This window comes from Ipomoea nil, unplaced genomic scaffold (assembly GCF_001879475.1).
Source record: "Ipomoea nil cultivar Tokyo-kokei standard unplaced genomic scaffold, Asagao_1.1 scaffold3069, whole genome shotgun sequence".
NCBI lineage: Eukaryota > Viridiplantae > Streptophyta > Magnoliopsida > Solanales > Convolvulaceae > Ipomoea > Ipomoea nil.
The window spans coordinates 1,692,962-1,703,952 of record NW_017619497.1 but is presented as its reverse complement, the minus strand read 5'-3'; the positions used below and the strand labels follow the sequence as shown (position 1 = coordinate 1,703,952).

At 37.7% G+C, this 10,991-nt stretch overlaps 1 long non-coding RNA gene across 1 annotated transcript; it reads right to left on the bottom strand.

Annotated features, from left to right (window-relative positions):
• Nucleotides 1–1,893: 1,893 nt before the first annotated feature.
• LOC109164983 lies at nucleotides 1,894–2,961 on the bottom strand. The gene is made up of 3 exons (XR_002051457.1): nucleotides 2,937–2,961; nucleotides 2,474–2,769; nucleotides 1,894–1,918 (listed from the first exon to the last, which is right to left on the bottom strand). It is a non-coding gene; the product is annotated as an uncharacterized LOC109164983 (long non-coding RNA).
• Between the last annotated feature and the right edge of the window lie 8,030 nt (nucleotides 2,962–10,991).

Here is a 10,991-nt window from a genome sequence, read left to right as displayed (position 1 = left end):
GGTAATTAAAATGCAAGTTAAATCCATTTTTGATCCTACATTTATTGTATATTAGACACATTTTGTCCATTTTTATTAATTTTGTCATATTTTATCCAGATTTTATAAAAATTGGACACATTTAGTCTATCATTACTTTTGAGGTTAAATAGCCGAGAATATAGAAGGGCAATTAGGCCCTTTCGTGTGATTTTATTCAGAACAGAGGTAGTATGAGTTGAAGGCTGAGATCCTGAGATTATTGGAGAAAATGGTCAAATACACCCCTAAAATTTACCCCAAAGGTCAATTAGACCCCTAAACTTTAGAAAAGGTCAATTAAACCCTCAAACATGTTAAATTGAGTCCATGAAGCCCAAAAACCGGTAAATGACCTGTTATTATGGATCATTTCAATTCCGGCGACGAATTCCGGCCACCTGCGACAAAATCCGACCACCGGCGACAACATTCGGCCGTCCAGTCGTCTTCCACAGGAGAAGACGACCGGACGGCCGCCTTCTCCGGCCAGATCTGGCCGTCTCCTCCATTGGAGAAGACGGCCGTCTACGGCCAAATCTGGTCGTGTTCTCCATGGGAGGAGACTCCCAGATCTGGCCGTGTTTTCCATCGGAGGAGACGGCCAGATCTGGCCGGAGAAGGCGGCCGTCCGGTCGTCTTCTCCTGTGGAAGACGACCGGACGGCCGGATGTTGTCGCCGGTCGCCAGATTTTGTCGCCGATGGCCGGAATTGAAATGACCTATAATAACAGGTCATTTATCGGTTTTTGGGCTTCATTGACTCAATTTAACATGTTTGAGGGTTTAATTAACCTTTTCTAAAGTTTAGGGGTCTAATTGACCTTTGGGGTAAAGTTTAAGGGTGTATTTGACCCTTTTCTCGAGATTATTGTGGTATACAAATGGAAGGCTGATGAAAAAATTGACATGAAAGGACAAAATTCCCTTCTACTTCATGGCTGCTTAACGCCAAAAGAAACGGTGGACTAAAAGTGTCCAACTTTTATAAAGTCTGGACAAAATGTAGCAAAATTAATAAAAGGGGGCAAAATATATGTGTCCAATGCGCAATAAATGTAGGATCAAAAGTGGATTTAACTCTTAAAATGCATACAGACATATTTAATTTACAAAAATTATTTAAAAAAAAATCATTAAACAAATTGGTCAAAGTGAAAAGTAAAAACAAACAACGACCCAACTCCGGCAGCTGCGCCACCAATTTCCGACGCTAGCTCATCACAATCTGTAACATAGTTCTCCCCCAACCTTCTCTGAGCTCTTCTCTCCCAGATTTCTCTTCTTTTTCTTACTATACCCTAAGCCTGTGACAGCTCCTAGTCGCGTAATGGCTGGCATTATTTTCCAAAAAGTACTAATACGGTGGTTGAGCAACTCTAGTTCAGAGATGATTCGTGCTGCAACCAACCATCTTGTTAAAGGATTCTTCTACACTAAATCTGTTTTCTCAACTAGATATTGAGCACAAGAGGCAGTATATCTTTTCATCTTCTATGCATGGCTCAGTTGCTAACCCATATTGGGTACAAAGTTAAAGTTGGTTGGTTGATATTTTGGATTTTTGTTGTTGCTGGTGGAGGAAGACAAGTGCTACTTTGTGGAGGAATACAAGTTTAAGATGATTGGTTTTTATTACTGCTTTAGTATGATTTTGCCAGTTCATAGAACAAGTGTTCATTATGTTGAAACTATTTGTAGGAGCAGGATGCTTTAGTTGGTTTAACTATTCTAATTGGCAATGGATAATGCTAGAGAATGTGAATGCATACATACATTTCAACTGCTGAATAATTAATGCTATTACTCTTCTTCTGTATTTCTTCTTGTTATAAATGGGTTCTTATTTTAACCAATGTTGTTATAATGGGACAAATTGGAATATATCACGGGATGCTACCTTGCCCTGAGAATTTTTGTGTCTATCCCCTTTGTCAGCATCTAAAATCTGAAATAGAGATTGATATATATATAATGGGTTCTTATTTTAACCAATGTTATTATAATGGGACAAATTGGACTATATCACGGGATGGATCAAAGTACCTATGAAGTCCCTGTACTATAGTGTTTTGTTCAATTTAGTCCTTGTACCTTTATTTTGTTCAATTTAGTCCCTCTACTTTAAAAAGTGGTAAAACTAAGGACAATTGTCTAAATCTCATTACGAACATGGTCGTAATTATTTATTTTGGACATACTAATTTAATATATTGGTGGTAAAAATGATAGATTTTAAATATTTATAAAGTAATATATGAGTAGGAATATAAATATCATCAGTGCCACGTAACCTAAGTTAACGATAATATTAACATCGTTGACTATTGTCCTTAATTGCACTAATTTTGAAAGTATAGGGACTAAATTGAACAAAATAAAAGTATAAGGACTAAATTGAACAAAACGCTATAGTACAGGGACCTCGTAGGTACTTTAACCCACGGGATGCTACCTTGCCCTGAGAATTTTTGAGTCTATCCCCTTTATCAGCATCTAAAATCTGAAATAGAGATTGATATATATATATATATATATATATATATATATATATATATATATATATATAAAGAAACTCTTGTAAAACAAAAGGCTAGCTGCATGTACCTTTATTATGAAGGCAAGGAAAACAAGAATACCTCCATTTCCTTGAAATCAGCTCCTTCCCCCAACAATAAGAATTGACAATTGCAGATCTGATGCCCTAATAATGGCATCCTTAGTTTCTTCAAGATCTGTGATCACTCCATCCTATAAAATATTAATGAGAACAAAAAAATAAAGTTAGTTTGGACAGGGGTAGACAGTCAGTCCTATTCAATCTATTAGAATGAGATTACTCATTTTTAACTCAAATTTTGTTTGAATTATGTCTCTAATGATATTTCACAATCATTCAATATTAGAGAGTGGCATACCATTATTATTAACAACACAAAATATGCCAAGCACCTTGTGCTCAGATGGCATGTATTGACCTCTCCCATGTGGGGCTACACGCCTACACTGGTAGAGGTAGAGTAGCTCGTTCACATAAGCGCTTCTTGAGTAGGGCTACCTTCCCGGTCTAATCAGTGTTAGACCTTCAGGTCTCTTAGCGACCCCTTCGCTTGGGTGCTCTCGTTCGCTTCGCTAAAATGTTTCCCGAGTAGACCGACTTAGCTCATTCGCCAAAGCGCTTCTTGAGTAGACCGACTTTCCTAGTCTCGTCATCACTTTCCGATCATAATGACCTACCCAATCCCGTTATCGTAAACCTTCGGGCATCCTAGCGCCTTACGGGGCACCTCCTTCGGCCAACTAACGAAGCTCGTTCGTTAAGGCGCTTCCCGAGTAAGGCGACCTTCTCGGTCTAATCAGCATTAGACCTTCAGGTCTCTTAGCTACCCCTTCGCTTGGGGTCTCTCTGTTCGTAAACCGAGCGTAAAAGGGAATAAACTCCTCTTAGTTGATTGTTGTTTCTTAAAGCGCATCTCGTTATCGTTAGACCTTCAAGCCTCATAGTATCCCTTCGCTTGGGACTCCTGGTTCGCAAAACCGAGTGCACTCCAGTCGATATAGTTTTGGTTTCCAAAACCCATAGTTGTGATTAATGCCATTATCAAAGCCAGCCAATCGCAACCGACTAAGGGTGATTTTTTAGTCGAGTAATCTAGATCAGGGTTTGACCGAGCTCAAACTAGTCGCAACTAGTTAGCCCGAATGAAGGGCATTGGGAAGAGCGTTCCCACTTATGATCTGCACGAGTAGTTAAGGTCCCTAGACCGTGAGTAAAATTCAATCTCTCGATTAGTAATACTTGATCGCTTGACCGCGTTAAAAGTCCAATCTCTCGATTGGTGCAAGTCGATCCCTAGGTTTGGGCAATTTGATTTCTTTATCGCGCAAGAGTTTGATCCGAGGATCGTAAGTAAATCCAATCCCGTAATTGGTAAAGTTAGATCTTTCGAGCGCAATTAATCCGACCTTCCAGTCGCAGCCAGCATCCCAATCCCCAGATCGGTAAAATCCGGCCCCTAGGGTCGCGCCGCCAATCCGATCACTAGATCGGTAAAGTAGATCTCTAGATCATATCGCAGTTAAGTTCGACCTCTCGGTCATAGTCAGTAGCCCGATCGTTAGATCGACAATGCTCGGTCTCGCAACTCGTGTTGCATAACCGACCCCTAGGTCAGGCAACCCCTTTTTTAGCCTACCAGACTACGCTTAGAGTTGTGCTCTTTTTCCTTAGCTAAAATTTTTTCCCGCAGGATTTTTATTAGCTTAAGGTTTTTTAACGAGGCAACTGGCGCATGTCACAGACCGTGTAACCAGTTTTTCCAGCCTGAACCCTTCCTCGTTAAATCGTCGTTAGGGCACAGACTGGGGGGCTACTTGATAGGATATATACCCTAGCACCGACCCCCGGTACGTCATGATCTCGTTTATAGTCGAGTCAGAGTCAAATGGTTTGGGACCCGGTCTACAGGTCAAGGTCAAAGGTGGCGGGTCAAACCCGCCAAACCTTATGCCTATAAAAGGGCTTCTGATCTAGCCCTTCAATTAAAGGGTTCTTCCCTTCACTTCCCCTCTCATCCACACTCTCTTAGATTGTTGTTCTCTCTCTCTCTTTACAAAATAACACAAGAATAACATTGAATAAAGAGATATCTTTGAGCCAATTTCTCTTGTCTACTTTACATCATTGTTCATACATATTACATATGGTACATACATCCTATATACGCAGAAATTAGTACGGGAATTAGTACTATCAACTAATAAATTCGAAAAATAGAAAAGGATCTGTAATTCACTGAATAGAAAAATCTAGACCTAGAATTTACACACAAAAATAAAGGGCCACTAGTTCTAGTTTATGTCCTAGAATCGTGAACCGGCAATTTGGAATCGGAACCAAATCACGGTCATATCTACTACCAGCTACCTAATGCATGAGCAATAATACCAGCTGGGGTCCCTCATCTATTGCGATTTACTTAAAAAGGTTCTCTATTTTATTTTTTGCTTGATTTAGTCCTCTAACTATTAAAACGTTACTTTGTTAAGTCCTCGGTTAGATTGGCCATAGTTCACCATAAGACCTAGGGACAAAGTTATCTTTTCAAACTAAAAATATTATGTGATATATATATATATATATATATATATATATATATATATATATATATATATTCTAAGGACCTCGATGTGTTTATGTCTTTTAAAAATATATTTTATTTTTTACTTCTTAAAATCAATCAAACACTGGCTGGAATAATATTTTTATTCATTCAGTGAACTATACAATAGAGTACAATTCATGTTCTATTTTTTTGCCTATTTCATTCTTTATATAATAAAATAATATGTCTATTCTCTTAAAATTCATTCTGTAAACTAAACATGTCGCAAGTTTATTAAAGAATGAGAGCTAACTTTAGAAGAAAAATTAGTAGAAATTAGAAAATGAAACTGCGTTTACCAAAGGCATAGCAACATAATATGTACTAGCAAGTGCATATATACTGTAATGTAACCCAACAAACAACATGACTTCTATATGTTCAATTTTTTCCCTCGCCATTAATAAACACTACCCCGTACTGAATAATTAATAAGTGTTATATATTTTACATGTATAACTTACAAACTACAAATAATATATGTACATATATAGTTATATATAAATACTCCGTTGCGTAATAATCATGGCATTATATTGGCTCCACCCCTACAGATTTCAACGTCTCCACCGGAGGGTGCCTGCAAACAAGTTGGTTTATTAAATATATATTAATATTAATGTTAAAAACATAATTCAGCATTAATTAAATCAAAGATTAAAAGATCAATTTAATTACATAGTACCTAGTATAAACACAACCGAGGGGGTCATGAGCCGCAGTGGGTTGGATGTGAGCCACTTTCCGGAAGAAAGATTTGTTGACGAATTGATCGGACTCCGCCGCCACGTGCTCCGGCTCCACCAACTCCGGCAGCGTTTCTCTCCGCAGTGGGTCAAACCACTTTGTATAAAAAAAAAAAGATTAAAATGTTCTTGTATTTAACGACATCTCAATGATTTTGTTGATGGATGACAAAAAATCATCATACAACAATAATAACATGACCAAATGAGAATGTTTTGAAAAGAACTAAGAATGTGTTTGGTTCGCACAAGGGAATTGGAATTAGAATGAGAATAAATACTTGGTAGTGGTAATGGATTTTTGTAATAGGATAGAATGAGAATAATTACAAATATTTGGTTATGTATGAGTATGACCCTATAATATGATAATAAAGGTTTAAAATTCAAATATAAAAAATTAAGGTAATTGATCCTAATATAACAACATTCAGAACACGAATATGAACAAAAAAATCAAAACAAAAAATCTAAAATCAGTAAAGCACTAATACAAAATTTAAAAATCAGATTACTAATAAGATGGAATGTTAGGGAATGACAGATGTTTTTAATTAAAAGGGTAATTAAATCATATCCATAGTTGTGTTTTTAAAAGTTGTTAACCAAACATAACGATGATTTTGATTCTCATTCCTAATGTTTAAAGTAAGCCTGTATCGGGGCATTCATACAAGAATTTAAGTTAAATTTGGTAAGGGCTAAAATTGTAATTTTCAATGATAACATAAAAATAAGGAGAAAATTTCACTTTTAGTTCTTGATATTTTCACATTTAATCATGAATTTTTAGTTTTGTCACATTACATTCTTAATTTTTATTCGTTTGTCATAATTATTTTTATTCTACTATTTAATAAATATGACTAACTTGTAATTGCATCGTTCAATTAAAAATAAGGATAAAAATCGAATATTAGAGTAAGCGACTTAAATGACAAAATGACTATTAGTCATCTTTATTAGACGGTAAAATGACAATATTTTAAACAAAAAATTAATTGTGACGAGCAAATAGAAATAGAGATATAATAAAGTAAAATTAAAAAAAAAAATAAAAGTAAATGCGATAATGTCATAATAAACAATGACTAAAGTAGAGTTTTCTCTAAAAATGTGTATTAAATGATTAAGGACAAAAATAATTATGAAATGTTAATAATGTTATTATTCTCTGGAAAAAATGAAAACAAGAAATTGTACTTACCTGTGATCTGAAAGCCATGATGATGTTTAAACTATGGAGTAGAGATGAAGCTAAGAGTGAGTGATTCTAAGCTTTGGAGGTTTCCAAGTGGTTAAGTATGTATTAGTGTGATGGCCTATTGTCTATATATTGTGAATTGCTAAAGTGAGAGAGGTTTCGGGAGAGACCTACTAGACTGTGGGACATAGGCTACATGCTCCAATCATGTTTGGGTTGTTGAGATTCAATTGTTATACTAGAGATCTATCATTCATTTTATATTGTGAATTCTGGTCTAAAAATTATTTGTTTATAATAGATACTAGTTATCACACATGAATTGTATAAATAGTCCAATATATTTTCAAAGTAAAACCTGAAATGAAGATGAGCACAAATTAAGTACTGTTTGGTGCTACCCTCCTTCATAAGTTCAAAGGTGCACCTGTTGGGAACAATTCAAGTTGGTCAGGTTGTTGGCTTGATAACTATTGAGAGTTTTAAATTTGACTCCCGTGGTCTTGGTTTGAGCAATCAATTGTGGATAACCTGAGCTGATTTATTCTTTTTGGTCCTATGTCGTTAGACCACAAGGCAAGTTTACGTAAAGCACACTCTCAGATAATGAGTATTGGTTTCCTGGTTATTCAAAAATAATTGTACATGTTTGCGTAAGCTTTGAGGCCGAAAGTTACCTTGTCTGTGATTAATTATATTCTTACATTTTTAGTTCATGTTAGGGGCGTAACTTTATTGATTCTTTTTTTTTTTTTGGGATGAGAAGGGAGGGGGTAACCCTGCTAATCTAGCACCTAGTGGCCCAGCACATGAGACACAGTATCCATGCTCATCATATCACAAACTTCCCTCGGTGGGCAGTGGAAGTTCACCCACTCACACTTTCGTCTCGGAGCTTCCTTAGCCAACCAATCCGCAACGCCATTCTTCTCACGGGGGACATAGTCGATGATGACTGTCCAATCTTTTTGTAACCATTCCTTACACCATTTAACTAGCGTGTCGCAATGACCCAGGATATTTGAGTGTCCATTTAACCAAGTCACCGCTTGTTGTGAATCGGTTCTTAAGTAGATACTCCTTATCCCCTGGTCCCAGGTCCATTTGAGACCCAAGTAAATTGCCCATAGCTCAGCTTCTATTGAATTACTTGTCTTCATCATACAACTGAACCCCTTGATCCAATGTCCTCCATGGTCTCGCAACACTCCTCCACAACCAGACATGGAGCTTCCTGGTGAGAAAGAGGCGTCAGTATTCAACAGAGTCCACGCTTGTGTAATTGATCTGTTGCCAGCAACATCCATCTTCGTCCTGATGTGGAGTTTTTGACGTAGGAAGGCTCTTGCAGTGCTCCCCACCTGCTCCTTTATCCAATCAATCCTCCTTGTTAAGCTCCAGCTTTCTTCATTAAAGGTTTTTCTGCACCGCCACTTCCAAATCCACCAGGCTATTATCGCGAACATGGATTTCCAATTTCCTTCTTTGTCTTCAACAAGCTTACCTGTTACATTACGAGTAAACCAAGTATCAACATTTAAGCGGAATTGAAGAACCACCTTTGAGCCCCAGAAGGTAAGAATACTTCCCATAGTTCCCTTGCTACTGCGCAGTCTGGTAGACAATGGAGAACATCTTCATCGTACGCATGGCAGTTGATACACCTTGCGTCAGTAGTGAAGCCTCGGCGTTTGCGTTCCACATTAGTCATCAGTTTCTTGTGTCTAAGGAGCCAAAGAAAGCTGTTGATTCTTCTTGGCACCTTCAAGCTCCAGATTACCTTCCAAGTATTGTCATCATCCCCTTTATCAGTTTTTAGCGCGAGTCGATAAGCCGAAGTGATCGAGCAGTGACCATTCGGCTCCAACTTCCAGAACATTCCTTCCATCTGTGTCTGACGGCTTGTTCCTTCTGACAGAATGGGTTGCGCCTCACAAATCCCTCGCCAAAGGTTAGAGCACACCTTCTTTTTTGTGTAATTGCAGTCTTTGGATGTACCATGCATGTATTTGGCCAAGACAACCTTTGCCCAAAGGTTCTCTTTTTCTGTATGCAATCTCCAACCTAGCTTCGTAAGGAAAACTAAATTCATTTCTCTCAACCGTCGTAGCCCCACGCCTCCTTGTTCCTTCGGCTTCGTTATGGTTTCCCAGTTTACCAAGTGAATGTTTTCCTTCCAAATAAATTGTCTGATTCTCCTTTCAATAGTGTCGCAAACACCTTTTGGTAGGTACATGGATTGCATCATGTAGTAAGGCATTGCATTCAGAACACTTTGTGCAAGGGTAATACGGCCTGCCAAAGATAGATTTTTCCCTTTCCATCCTTCCAACCTCCCGTCGATTTTTTCGATTAAGGGTGTGAAGATGTTGCTCGTGACTCTCCCATGAATTGATGGTACACCTAAATATCTGCCAAGGTCCTTTGTACATACAAAATCCGCCTCTCGGGTAATGTCTTGTGCCAAGGCAGGTTCAACATTTCTCCCAAAGTGAATTTGGGATTTTTGTATACTAACTTTTTGTCCTGAGGCTTTTTCAAACTTTTGGAGACAACCCTTGATTACCTTCATTTGTTCTAACGAAGCCTCTGCAATCAACACCATATCGTCAGCAAAAAAAAGATGTGTTAGTTCGGGACCATACCTTGAGAGTTTGACACCTTTCCAATTTTTTTTGTGCACTTCCTCTTTAATTAGCCGGCTAAGCCGTTCCATACAAAGAACAAACAGATACGGGGATATGGGATCTCCCTTTCTAAGGCCTCTTGTTGGTGTAATCCAATCCAATTGAGAGCCCTTCCATAGAATCGCCAGTTTTGGTGTTGTGACACACTCCATGATTATATTAACCCAGTGTCCTTCCATTCCCAGCCCATATAACGTGTCGTGAAGGAAGTCCCAAGATATGCGATCATAAGCTTTCTCTAGGTCAATCTTCAGGGTCATTGCTTTAAGCCCACTTCTCTTGGTTCTCATAGTATGTAGGAGCTCTTGGTAAACAACAATATTATCTGTGATCTGGCGTTGTGGGACGAAGCTGCTTTGTTCTTCCCCCACCACTTGCGTCATAATGCTCTTGAGGCGATTGGTGATAACCTTGGTAACAATTTTATACTTTACATTACATAAGCTGATCGGTCTGAATTGAGTGATCAGCTATGGATGGTGAACTTTAGGAATTAAAGCTATCAAGGTGTCATTCCAATGACTGTGCATCTTAGCGGTTTGGAAAAACTCTAAAATCTTGTCTGTTAAATCCATCCCAATTACGCTCCACATTCTTTGATAAAAAGCGGCATGAAAACCGTCAGGCCCTGGAGCTTTGTAAGGAGCCATCTCAAAAAGGGCCATCTTCACTTCATCACTTGTGACTTTCCTGCACAAAACAGAGATTTCATTATAATCTTTACTAATTAAGCTTGGGCATACAAACCTTTCGTTACAGCTGGTTGTTGCTGACGTGAAAAAATCCCGGAAGCACCTATCAAGACTTTATTGATTCTTATTAGGTTTGTGATATTCTATATTTGCAGTTAATCGTATATGTGTCTATAAATAAATTGAAATTAAAGCACATAACATGTTAACTATAAATACATAAAATATTAAGTATAGACACATAAATTGTTAACTTTGTATGCAGTTAACATATTATGTACTTGCAATTGAAAATTTATATGTTTGCAGTTAGCATTATTTTATGGAGAAAATTTCAATTTTGGTCCACTGACTATTACACTTGTGTTAATTGCAACACTTGACTATCAAAAATGTTAATTTAGTACCTTGACTATGCAATTTTTATCAATTTTGGTCACACCGGCCAAATTACCGGCGAATTGTCACCGGAAAAACTT